Source organism: Gordionus sp. m RMFG-2023, chromosome 3 (genome assembly GCF_954871325.1).
Source record: "Gordionus sp. m RMFG-2023 chromosome 3, tfGorSpeb1-WG-v2, whole genome shotgun sequence".
Taxonomy (NCBI): Eukaryota; Metazoa; Nematomorpha; class Gordioida; order Chordodea; family Parachordodidae; genus Gordionus; species Gordionus sp. m RMFG-2023.
This window is the reverse complement of record NC_088777.1, coordinates 44997491-45012286: the sequence shown is the minus strand read 5'-3', so window position 1 is coordinate 45012286 and position 14796 is coordinate 44997491.

Genomic DNA, 14796 nt, shown 5'->3' with positions numbered 1-14796 from the left:
ACTAATTTTTTTTAATTAACGATGTTATATTTTTTTTAACAATTGCCCAATTTATCAAGTCACTTTTTAAAAGGATGATTTACACTCAAAATTTGGTCAAATTAGGTAATTATAATTAACTAAATAAGACAAACTTGACTGTATTCTTAAAATAAAATTTTTAATATATAATTCAAATAAAATAAAATAAGATTACAAATAAAGCAAACTCAGAGAAATAAAATATCCAGGTTTACATCTCGAAATCTTTGAAATTCAGAATCACAATGAACTCCACATCCCAGATATAATAAATGTATTAAATCTATCAGTTATTACCTTCATTAATCATGTTCGAACACACTTTCTCCTTTGTTTCTTTGCCCTTCTTTTTAAAGTGCGCATATTACCGCTATCCCAATTTTTCAGCGCTTTCCAAGGTCACTGAAATATCTATATTTTATATAATACTTTATTTAAAAAAATATAATAATATGAACAAGCTTACCTAATTTTGGAGGGGCACATCGTTCTCCAACAATAGTGGTGCTCATTTCCCTGGCCCTTAGATCCTCCTCCACAACAAAAATTATTGGAATAGCTTGATATTCTTTTAACCTAAAAATAAAAATTTTATTTTAACTTATCAACTGTTTTAAACTTGAAAAAAAAATAAAGTCAAATCTCTTATTTTAATTTCCTTTTTCCAATATCTTTTTTTTGTTCTTCTATTTTTCTTGTTTTGCAAACTTAAACGTAATTTTATTATAATATAATTGTGTCATTTAATCAGTTACTTGTATTAGGCTTCTGCGAAATCTTCCACTGAAAAACACACAGAAAGCATCAGATCCCCAGATATTTATTTGGGACCTTTGATACAACTATCCACCTATTCCGCTATTTCCATCTTCTTTTTAAGGTTGGGCTTACCATGGCTGAACCTATTACAGATGACCTTCCATGGTTTCTATAACCTTTCTAAATATTTTTAAAATTATTTTTTGAAATTCATTATAAATAATTTTACCCCACTCCTAGAATTTCCTCTCCTTTCTCCAATAATGGTCTTTTTCTTTATGTTGATCTTTAGTGCCACATAACTTTTTCACTTTATATCCTTTACCTTTCAAAGTTATATTCCTCTCTGTTATTGATTCATTTATTTTCTTGGCTTCGTTCTCCTTAAAATAAAATTTATATTATATTTTCATTGTTCTTTTAAATTTGAAAAGAAAATATAGTCAAATCTTATTTTTTTTTCACCTATATCTCTTTTTCTCACTTCTTATTTGAGATCTGCAAAAGTTATTTAGCTAGTCGACCCAAGTTCGCCCATTCTACAGGCGGGCATGAGGGCAAATTAAATAATTTAAACATTGAGCAGGTAGGCGGGCATGGTATATTTTTAAAAAATTATGTGGCAATGGGTAGATGAATATGAAATAATTCTTTAGCATGAGCAGAATAGATTTCTATTTATTAAAAATCATCTTTTTACTTCAAAATTTTGTATTATGAGTTACTAAAAACGAATTGATAAAGAAGCAAATAAATATAAAATAATTTTAAAATATTGGGCTTATAGGCGAGGCAAACAAATTTTTGCAATAAATGGGCAGGCGGACATGTAAATTTTAAAAATAAACCAATAACGAGCAGGCCATATTAAATAATGGACGTACGTGTTTATGGGTTAAAACTCGCTCGTTGCAGACCTCTACCCTCTTACTATAAATTAAATTATAATATCTGTGAATTAATCAGTTTTCCGCAAAATCTTTGCTGTAACCTTCTTGCGAAAGCTTGACATTTTTTATCCAACTAACATATACATTTCGCCTTCTACCGGTGTATCATCTTTCTTTTTAAGGATGTGCCTGCCACCACCGAATCTATTATAAAGCTTCCATGGAATCTTAAATTTATCTAAATATTTTTAAATTAAAAAATTAATTTAATGGATTCATTTCTGCGCAGCACACCCTTCTTCGGTGATTGCACCTTCACTCATTATGTCGTTAGACACATCACAATAAAAAAGATTTTTTACAGAACATGTTAATTTCGAAAATAATTATTTAATGATAATGCATTGTTGTTATTTCATAAACGTTAAATAATTTACGTCATTGATTTTTATCAAGAATCTTTTTTATATATTACGTTTGTTTGCCAACCAATACATTGTATTAATCGTATTTTTTTACCATTAAGAATAACATGGCGCGGAGAATATTTGTTTTTATATGGTTGATTTATTCCCAACCTAAAACTAGCATAATTATACAGAGGATAAGTTGCATGATTCATGTTTGCTCATTACTGTGCAGATTCTAGAGCATATTCTAAGATCAGATAAGAGTAATATATATAAATAATGTTCTATAAGTTACATATGAAATTGTAAATTGTTAGATAAAAAGAAATATAGATAATTTCTAGACAAAATGTCTGAATAGTTAGAAATAGATTTTTTTAAAAGAATCGGAGCAAATCTAGTAACCAGAAACGGAATCTGTAACCCGTTTATAGAAAGATGGAATGAAAATCAATTCCAAAACTGGCATTAACGAATGTGGTTTATTGCTTAATATCCTGGTAACCGTGTTAAATCTAAGAATGGGAACCTAGAAGCCTCTTTTAAATTTTTAGGACTCTAAACAATTTTTTTTAATATTTAAAACCCTATCTTATAATTAGTGTTTTAATCTGCTATCATTATTAAGCATTTTAGTATTTCAACCCTTAGGTAAATAGCAAAATAAGAAGAAGAAAATATTAGTGTAATACCGGTAGGAAAATTATAGGTGTATAGAATATTTTAATTGTTACAATATTAATTGCCTTTATACGTATCAATTTATCTATTCATTTTTTTATGAGCCATGAAAGAGATATCGTGTTATACTGTAATTAAAAAATTAAATGTCACGCAAGCATGAAGTTAGTCAAACTCTTAGAATCATTTAATTCTGAAGCTTAAGCTATGTTTCCTATTTAGTCACTGAGAATTAAATATTTGAAATGTTATGAAAAAATATATCCTTAATTACGCAAACACGGAAAAAAAAATCTTCTTCTCAACAATATAAATTTTATTTCCACTTAAAATCCAAAATTTACAAAATATTTTCACATAAACATAAATAAAAACAATTTAAAAAAATTATTGATTGACGTTTCTTAGTAAAAATTTTTATTCGCAGTATTTCATTGTAAATTCGAACAACTGTAACACTTAAATGCTCAGAATAAACATTTGAATGCTCAGAAAATGCTGTATGGCTGAGAATTATTTATTAAAGCTCAGATAAAAAATCGAATTGAGGAAAACAATTTATAATTGCCGGAATATAAAATTGAAATGCGCAGATTAAAAAATTGAAACTCTAATAATTTATCATTTAATTGCTAATAATTATTTTTTCTTAATACTGTTGATTTTTGAATATTTATATAATAAATTTTCAAAAAAACATTGGCCCTTCAGGTTACCCTCTAAGTAACCTCATTTTGGAGAAATTACCAGATATATGCATTAAATTCGGGTTCAAGGATTAGAAAATTTACATTATATATCCATTATTTAATCTACCATTTAATCCCTCAGAAATAAATCTAATGCTCAAAAAAAATTCTTATCTATATATATACTTAATGCTCAGAAATAATTTTTAAAGCTTAGAAATATTTCTTAATGAACAGATAAAAAAAACTGTTATTCAGCAAAAAATTCCAATTGCTCGTATAAACTTGAAACTATCAGATTAAAAGATACAAATATATGAGCTCTCAAACTAGTCACCTCATTGTTCAAAAATGTTTTTTATTGGTACTAATGATTTTAAGAATTTGGATACGATTATAAATTTTGAAAACATATTGACCCCGACCAGCTCCCATGGACTCTATACTATTTTTACTATTTTTATTAAACGGCTCTATTTGAGCCTATTTTTGAAAACGGCTAACTCAATATTTTAGCCAGGCTAATAGATGTCCAAACCTATGTGCCTTCTATGAGCAAAATTATCATGTTTACGTAATATACGATAAAATAATAGAGTTAGAAGTTTTGAAATACTGACTCAAGTCGAGCCGTTTAATAACATTATTCTGCACCTTCTGGTTTTGATAGCAATATTACATGATACCGCCCTCCCACCCCAATGTCGTTTTTAAAAATAAATCTCTTGATTTGTAAATATGGTTTTAGCTAAAATAAAAATGAGGTTTTTTTTTAAATTAATTAAGCATAATTATTTGATCTGAATATACTAATTTATAATTCTGTTATTAAATAAAAATAAGGTATTTAGTCTAGGGAAATTATGATAATGGATATATTATAACTTTCAGGATTATTATAGAAATGAATATTTATCAGATCAGATATTACATCTATCCTAGAATATTCTAGTACAATTACCAATCTTAGCTAATATGCCAGATACATTGTTATTTAAATATTTTTTTAAATATCCATAAATTTTTATGGAAATTCGATATATAAATATCAGAGACCTGCAGGCCCTCCATCCCTATCTTGAGTCAGAGGTCGTATTTTTTTTAAAAGGGTCGGGCCTAAAATTCTTTTAAAAAAATGTCAGGGTCGTCCCAGGCTGTATATTGTAAAACCGAATTTAAGCAACCATTGTTAGCTACAAAAATTAAAAATTAACGTAACGTATTTTTAAAAAAATCCGGGCCGGGCCGGATCTGAAAATGTAAAAACACAGGCCGGGTTTGGCCGAAAAATATTTTTTAATAAAAATGGGCCGAGCCGGGTCATTCAAATGATATCTCTGCAGGTCTCTGATAAATAAATTTATTGAATCATTATAAATAATTATCTCTTTATAAAGAAAACCTCAGTTATGTAGAATGTCATTTAAACTTAGTTTTAATTTTAATAATTTAAATAGAATTTTTATCTTTATCCCATATTTTTATAAATATCTTTTAATTTAGTATTGTAAAACATGTATTAAATATTTAAGATATGAATTGTCTTGTCTACATATTTTATCGTACATATATTTTATAATAGAAATATTGGTGAATAATATTTTAATAAAAGTAATCAATCTAGGAATTAAATCCTATCTTTCTCTTAGATAACTTATCCCTCTAAATATAGTTTGCTTCTTGCACTTTTATAGACTATTTGAAAATAATTTTGTCCTGTAAGTACATTATATTTTTTTTATATAATAAGTAAATAATGTTAGCTTTATGTAACATTGAGTACTTTCCTGAGGTTATAGTATGCGCAAATTAATAATTAAAATATTTTGTTATATAAAAAATCCGTTGCATAATAAAAATCGTTGATTGTTACCAGGTCAAAAATTTTACGAAGAACGTATTTAAGAAGATATAAAAATTGAACGTAAAAAATAATTTTAAATCCGTGATGAATTAAATTTCCCTTTTTTTCATAATTTAAACAAATTCAACATTGCATTTTCGTTTATTTTCACTTGCTCTTAATTTTTTGGCTAGCATATTATTATTATTTATGAAAGGCAATATAATTAACCAATTTAAGTTTAGTTTCTAAAATAATAGTTAATAGTATAATTATAATATTATGAAAAATATAGAGATTTATTATTCATCCCATGAAGAAGACCATGTTAAAAAGTTCGTGAAAGTCAATATATGAAAAATAGAAATAATGGCTGAAAAAACTACAAGTGTTTAAATCGAGGCGGCCGAAAAACTTTTAGTATTTAAAACTATGATTTAAATATTACATAACGTATTCGATAGGAGGCAACATAAATAATATAGATCTAACCCATTTATATAGGGGAAAACAATGTCAAGCACTTTATATTAACAATATATTTTTGATTCAGGTGACATTCTACTATTAAAACAACACATCAAGAACATGATTATAAAATACCTTCCAATAGTCATAGGTTGAGCTGTGAGATTAAAGATTATATAATTCATTTCATTAATTCATTATAACATAGTAAATCTATCAAAGAAAAATATTTAAAGAACCTAAAATTAATAAAATTAGCAATTAACTATTATATGAAGAAAAAAATAATATAAGCCAATAACAAGAAGTATGGGCCAATTAGAACAATACTGCATAATAAACTTTAATGTTCCAATTATTTATATCGTTTTATTTTGTAATTACACATAATTCGGATATATATTTATTAATGTTGAAATCCCTGATGTCACTTGGGATGAGCCATTGGAGGCTCGAGTCCCTTCATTTGGAGAGCCTTCTCAATAATTTTCTGCCCACGATTAAGATAAAATAATTAAAAAATATTGGTTTTTATTATTAAGATTTTGATTTTGAACTCAATGCCTGGCAAGCTGAATAGTCAATTGAAATGTTTGACTTGATTATATAATTTAAATTTTATAAAAAACTAACATGAGAACCTCTCTTTATCGAATCTTTTTTTAAAATGTGAGTTAGGTTCGGGTTCATAAGTAGTTTGAAAATGGTTTCGGGTTTAGTTGATTGGTGAAAAATGTTTACTGAACCCGGTTCATCACACCGGGTTCTGGTTCGGTTTGAAGCCCTAAATTTTAGACATGCATCGGGTACTAGGTTTTAATATTCAGAGTAAAAAATTTTTAAAATTATTATTTTAACAATCGATAAGTTCATCTAGTATAAATTGTTACACAAAAATTAAAGTAGAGGTCATGTAATAAAGTACTAAAAAAGGGATTATAAAAAATATAATAATAAATGTAAGCATTTCATTGAAGGGTTAAGTAAATATTTTTATATTAAAAATATATTTCTACTTATAAAATATCGTGAACTCCTTTTTTGAAAGACCCTTTTATTAAAATTATGATATTTAAAAAAAAAATATATAAATAATAATACCGGCATAAAATGTATAAAATTCGGTTGATTCCAAAGGGAGACATAGTCTTAATTTATATATATATTCAAGGCAGAAATATAGTTAAAGCAAGATATGCAAGACATGCGGCATCTAAACAGATCATATAATAAGAGCAGTGTTTAAATCGAGAATCAAAATAGTCACCCTTTAAGCTGAAATAATTGGTTCCTTTTTAATAAGGGATTAATTCTTTTAGGCTAATTTAAATCAAGGTTTAACATCTTTCTTTTTGAATATTTTCTCACAAATACCATATTGAAGTCAATAAATTGAAATTTGTATTTTAAAACTTGATCTATTACTTTTTATGTAAAAGTCTACACAACTCTTATTATAATTAAATTGGGGCATGATGCAGGCCATTCTAATAAATCCAAATTTACTCTTATTTCATCAAATACCCTTTGTATACAAAGTTTCTTGCAAGTCAATAAAGATATTAAACTTATTTTGAAATATTTTTTATGTACAATAATAATTGTACCTTTCATTATGGTAGTTTGATGAAATAATAGTTAATAAATTAATAATGATATTTTACATAAATTTATCGAAAGATTTTAGTAAACATTAAATATAATTTATAAAAAAAAATTTTTACTAGTTAATTTTTCATAAAAAAAAATCATGTTTGGGCAACTATGTATGTTAACTTTTCTGATAAAATTAAATGTGGACTTTTCATTGTCATCTCAAGAATATAATTTAGTTAGAGATTCTGAAAGTAAATTATAAAAGAAAATATTTTATTCAAAATTGTTAAATAATTTACTAAATTTATATTTTATAAGGATAACAGAAGAATATATACCTTAATATAATTTAATAATTTAAAAAAAAACATTATTCCAGAATTACTTTCTGTTGTGGTCATAGCAAGACATGGAGCTAAATATGAAAAGTCAGAATTGAGTCCACCAAATTTTCACAATTACACGTCGCGCAGTGATGACTATGGTAAAATATCGCGCAAAGGTTATGAAGACAGTTTCGACTTGGGCAAGTTTATTATGAATAGATATTTCAAAGGAGCAGATTTGTTGAATGATATGTTGCAGTTTAGTTTTTATACCTCTAACACAGAAGAAACGGATCTAAGTTTAGAAGCATCTTTGTTAGGTCTGCTATCGGATCACGTAAATAGCATGGGGTTAGGAGAATTAAACGTCCAATCCAATGGAATATTGCTCAAAGAAATAGATAATAATAATCACTCAAAAAAGGATGTTTTCGGAGAGGACAATATACATGTAGAAATGAACATTTCACAGGTGTTTAAAGTTATGATAGGTTTAAACAGAATTGTCGTTGATAATAATTTGCTATATAATAAACAATTATGCAAGGATAATAACCTGGCCCTTTTCAGAAGGAAAAAAAAAGCTAAAACAATAAAACAACCTCAATCACTATTCGATGAGAATATAAAACAAAATAATAAAAAAATTATTTTGAATCTGACATCATTAAGATTTGCCCTTAAGCAATCAGGATTTAAAAGTGACGCATTGAATAATTCGCGTCAATTTTTTAGAATTTTACCTAATATATCGGATTCTATTGTGTCTTTAATGGAAAATGGATATCATTTGCCAACCTGGGCCAATGATCAAGTAATGGCCATGTTAGAAACATATGAGAGAATGATGCACGTTTCAATCATCAACGGCAACACTTTTTTGCAAAAGAAAATGGGCGGGGAGCTGATTAACCACATCAAAAAATATTTCGCATATGTTCTATTAGAAGATTCCTTACATCTTAAAAACCATTTTTTAAACGAGTATTTTAGTGAAAACGCACTGCGAACGTGAAAATGTACATAGGGCATGAATACAATTTGGTGGCTCTGATAAATTTATTGGGTGGAAATTGTATGGAAAAACCTAAGGAATCATCAGCCATAATTGTAGAACTATATCGTGCTCCCGTTTTGAACAATAATTCGTATAGTATTATTTTAAATAATATCTTGACTTCAATTTTGCTAGTGAACAATTCGTTAATATCAATTGCGCTAAATCTTTTCAAAATTTCCAAGATAATCGACCAAAAGAATAAAGATTATATTTTTAAATTAAAATTTTTTTACAAAGCTGGACCTAATAGTGATTTAACCCCATTGAGAGGAGATGCAAATTTTAATGAGTTAAAATCTTTAGATATTAATTATTTTAAATACTATAATTGTTCAGATTAGTATTTACTTCCTATTTATTTTATATATAATTTAAAAATATATTTCTTGAATTATGGTAACTGTTATGATTTATTTAGTGGGAATATAAATTTAACCTATTTAAAATAAAATAAAAATTATTTTAGTTTTATATTATTATAAAATGTCCGATCGAACATTTTCGGATTTTAATTTAATGTTTTTTTAGTGGATGGCAGGGCTATAACATTTTGTATAGTTTATTTAAACAATAAAAACATGATCAAATTATATATAAAGTTTTTAAGGATATTTTAAAATAGATATCTAAAATATACTATAAAATATTTCATATTAATGAGAATTAAATACCTAAGGTTTGTATAAATTCCAAATTAAAGTAAAATTTTATTTGAAATTTTTTCAATATGCTTATCATAACCACATCTTGAGAATTTTAAAAATTGAGATTCATTTATATTATTATACACCGTAATATATTAAAAATTATCTAATTATATTATAATCTTGGCAGAAACGAGTTGTATAACATATTTAAAATATAAGAATTTTAAATCTTACCGAAAAATGTAGATATAGGGTTCCCCTTAATCTTTATTGGTTTGATCCATTTTCTCTTTTAATTACTTTTTTTAAAAATATTTTTAAAAAATTGAGATTATGAATTTTGATAGTATATATTTTTGGTTACTTTAATTTCTACAAATTACTAATACAAATTATCCATATTATAAAAATTTAATTTATAAAAAAGTGCTAATAATTAGGTATAACATTTAAAAATTTGGTTTTTTGGGGGGTGAACCTTTAAAAGGTAAATGAGCAAAAACTGATACATTTCTTAGATTTTGAATTTGCCATTCCCGCCTAAGAAATAGAATTCTTCCTTTCGATTATAATATTAAAACTTTGATGGTTTTTTTTATGTGGAAATTTGCAAAAAAAACTAGAAAAGCAATGTAAAATGAAATACGGTTGAAAATTTGACTAGAAAGCCTTTATTAAAACTAAATAAATTATATGAGCGGTAATTTTTAAAGGAAATAAAGATGAATATAAAAAACTGAACTAAGTAAATTAAAATAAACACTTTCCTCTTTTAGAGAAGTAAATCTCCAAGAAGAACCTTTTTCTGAAATAAATCCCTACCTGGATTGCCAGAATATGTTGTTATCCTCGCCACATAATCTCACAACTTATAAATTTGTCCAATCCCCCGAGCATAGGTTAAGCGAAGAGGAGGGGGCGTGGAAAGGTCTTTCCTCCATGCCAAATTTGCCAGTTCTCGTAACGCCTTATTTTAAACAAATAATCCCGTCCCCTATATCATTTTCAACTCCATCTCCTTCAATCAACTAATAATTATTAAAATCATTTTGGATTCCCTAACGTAAAATTCATGTAAACCTTGGTCCGCTAGCCTAAACTCCCAAAACTATCGTGCACCTCCCTTCTCCACCATTTGTGGAACCCAAAAAATATTTTGTTCAGAAACTTATGTAACTATCATATTTAATAATTCAAAATATTTTGTTAGCGACAATTTTTCCTAGCACTATAAATTTTACTATCAATAATTAAAAATGAAAAATTATCCGAAAAATTGATGCAGGTATAAACCCATAGCAGAATATTAGAATTATATTCTCTCAACTTTTGAAACTTTAAACAATTTTTTTAAGTTATGGTTGGGCTTGGGTATGCTCTGCTTTTTTTATTGTTTAGAGAGAACTGAATAGTGGCTCGCACCCAAAAAGGTTAGAAAGTATTTATTAGCATGTTTTTGTTTTGTTTACTATCCAGATTTGCTTCTGTTTTCTATTTAATCGTAGCTCGTTTTAACTTTAAAAATGTTGTTATGGTTGATCTAAAGTTGGCTCAACAAAAGTTGCAGCGAAACTGGGTTCTAGATAATCATTCAAATTTTTTTCGGGAGAGATAGGTTGAATATATGAAGACAGCAGTTTTTGACAGAGATGACGAATAATAATTAAGTTATTTTATTGGAGAGGTAGAAGGATGTTATATATTTTACAAAGGAAAGGTTATATCAAATAATTTTTATATTAGACATCCCATCCTTGAAAGATAATAATTTACAGTCGAACAAATACTTCTCCAGTTCTCGAGATACCCTTTATGACATCGTCTCAATGGATAAAAAAAATGTGTCCCTCCATCGTGATCTGATTTACAAATAAATAAAAAGTATTATATGACCCCCCCCCCACACTATCGATATAACCATCATTTACTCAGCTATGAAAATGAGCTAAGATTTGCTACACCGGTTTATTGTAAATAGTGTGAAACTTTTATCGATAGCAACAATAGGATTTCCCTTCACGGTAGATCTCTCCAAGAGCGTTTCCTGGGGCATGTCAAATTTTATTTTATATGAACTTGACAGGCGTCCCTATTAGCCACGAACCAACATACATCATTTGAACCGACGGGAAATGACAGAATATGATTAATCCTTGTCAAGAAGCCATTCTTTGTGACCTTAATTACATTAATCCAGATGTTTCATCAACTTATTCCCTCGCAATCATCGAATCTAAATGATTACAAAATATAAATCGAATCCTTCTTACGCCTTTCTACCCATTGCTTGCTCTATGCCAACCTCTTTCGATAGCAAAGCGTAGACATTTTTAAAGAATTAGGACCAGAATATTTATAATTAATAAAACAAAAAATCGCCCCCACCCCTGCGCTCCCCTTACCAGTGATGCCACTGATATAGAGTAAATAAATATATGATTATCTTAAAACTTGTTATTTGAATATTATACATACAAAGCATTATCAGCATCAAAGAAATATTAAATTAAACTATGGGAAGAGTCTAAAGTATATTGTAAATTATGATAAGATAAATAATATTAAAAATTAATTATGTTGAAAATCACTAATGTAAATCTATGATTTAGCCCCCGATTACAAGTCTTTTGGAAATACAAGGCAACTATTTTTCATTTATTTAATAAAAAAATATAACGCTGAAAAATATAGTAGATTTTAAAAACCTGGAATAACGAACATTGATTTCAGTATTATAAACGGCTCGATTTTTAGCCTGTTTTTAAAAACGGCTAGTTCAATATTTTTTTCACAGAAAAATATTATATAGCACGAATATTTTAGTCATATATAGCACAAAGATTAGGACATCTATATGCTAAATATTTAGGTTCTGGCAATATATTTCTCTAGAATATTGAATTAACTGTTTTTAAAAATCGGTTCAAATGGAGGCCTTTAGTAACACTAATTGATTCATAGATTAATTCAAATTTTACTATCCATTTTTATAATGAATTAGTTTATTTTTAAAAATATTAAAGTATTGACCATATGATAGATGCGAGAACAGCCAGGGATATGAAGGTCAAGCGTATACCTTTTATGATTTGGCTGTTTATTTTATTAAAGATTCTTTAATTTTATCTTGAGGGGGGCATTTCAATCATAATACCTTGATAAGGTTGATCGCAGTCCTAAAGACTAATGCATTAGTGATAGCCAAATTACCTAATGTTTATTAGGTTGCATTATTTATATCTGGATTTTAAAAGCCCCATATTAAAACCTTCGAAAAAGAGAAAATAATTTTCTCAGTAATACTAAGAAATAAGGTTTAGTAATATAATTTAATAAATTTTGCAGCAGCTTTTATTTTTAATAATTAAGTACACCGCAGTCGTCAGCACGTCATCAACTCGAAATCGGAATCAACGGAGAGTAAATTGATTTTTCGGACACTTTCATTTCTTTTCCGCTCTCATTTTCTTACACAAATACACCATTCTTTTCCACCTATTCTTAATACTTTCACTCCTACTATTCTTTACAATCCATATCCAATTTAATTAATATCTGTCATCTGCAGAGAAACTCAACAAGACAATTCCCTGAGTTCTATACTTTTCTGTATAAGCGTTTCTACCGAATTCAAACTTTCACTACATACCTGATAAATAGATGGTAGAATACCTCCCTCTATCAATCATAAAACCTTATCTAAAATAATTGGGCTTTAGCTCAGATAGCCGAAAACAGAGGTTTAAATTCAGCTATTTCAAACCACCAGATTCTTGTCTCTAAATCACATGGGCTTTCCATTTGGTTGTTTGAAATATATTAACAACTACTTCTCTAATTTTTTATTTACACTACGTTCAATCATCTCCTATGTTTTTTTCATTCTTATAATTTTTGCTATATAGATCCATTTTTATTTTTAAAATTTTACAAAAATTATTCCGCCAAACTCAAGCCAAAATGATCCTTAACCTCCGCTCTAATCATCATATTCAGTTGTTTACAATCCCCCCTAACAATTTTTCAGCCGATTAATCATCTTCCGACTCTCATCCGATCTTAATATTTAAGCATACACCGTTGACTGAACCCTTGCTAATGGAAAGCAAGATCTTATGGGACAATTCCGTTGTCCGAAACACTCAACCATCTTCCTCGTGTTCACAGAAATACAACATTTTTTCTTTGCTTACCTAAAATAGAGCCTTTATGATGCTATCCCATACTTTTTAACTACTTAAGGATCGAGTTGTGAATTACTAAACACTATCCAACCCAATTTTTTCCTCTCCTCAGACAGAATAGTTAAGATTTGCTATTAGTGTAAGGCTTAACTGTCAATTTGTTTTGCTTTAACAATGCAAATATCGTGAAACCAGTATTGATAGAAAGGGCATGTATTTCATCAATTGTCAATTTTGCCATAGCCGTTTCCATGGCATTTTAAATGAAATTGTCTACTTTGAATCACTCAAATCGACGGACATCTCCTTTAGACTAGAACCAATTCTCAATTTAGGATGGACTGGAAACATCCTGATGGAATATCCACATTTCCATAGTCAAGTAACCAGTTTCTGGTTTGGATCTTCACTTGCATCAATCTAAATGCTACATTCGACACAAAAACACCGATGCTCCCGCACTTGCGGAATCTAATAAAATATCCAAATATTGACTCTTCCTATACATTAATACCCATAGCCTGTTCTACTTTAACTTCCAATTATAGCAAAGCTCAAATTTCTTTTCTAGAGAATTTAGGAGACAGATAGGCTAAAAGACCGGTCCACTTAATGAATCTCTTCTTACGAAAAAGGCTTTCCAGAAATCATTCCCTCCAACTATCTAAGCTTTATTTCTTCCATCGATTATTTATTTTTATACATCTTAGTATTACATTTGTCTCCTCTTAATTTTATATTTGGAGAAAAAATATCTTTCTTTATTTTATTAATAGAATATTAGATATATTCATTTATATTAATGAAATAATTGCACTAAATAAAAAATTTTATATAAATGATATTAAAGTTAAAAAAATAAAAAAAAATTAGAATAAAAATTAAAATTTTTGTATCTGAAACAATTTTTCCCCTAAACCTGACATAGACATTTTAAGATTTACAAAAATATGAACCTACATAATTTTATAAAATTCATGGCTAAATTTTTATTTGGTTTATAGTGAGATATAATCGTTTTAAGAAATGGTTAGCTATGCCTACTAATCATTACCCCCCCCCCCCCCCCCCTCCTCCAATCTCTTATTAAAATTAAACAAAAAATGAAATATTAATCATTCATTATTTTAAAATATATATCATGGATTAGCAAATTTCTTCACCTCATATGAAATTAAAATTTAATGAGAGGGGGGGGGGGCAAGAGATCGTTAAGACTTGA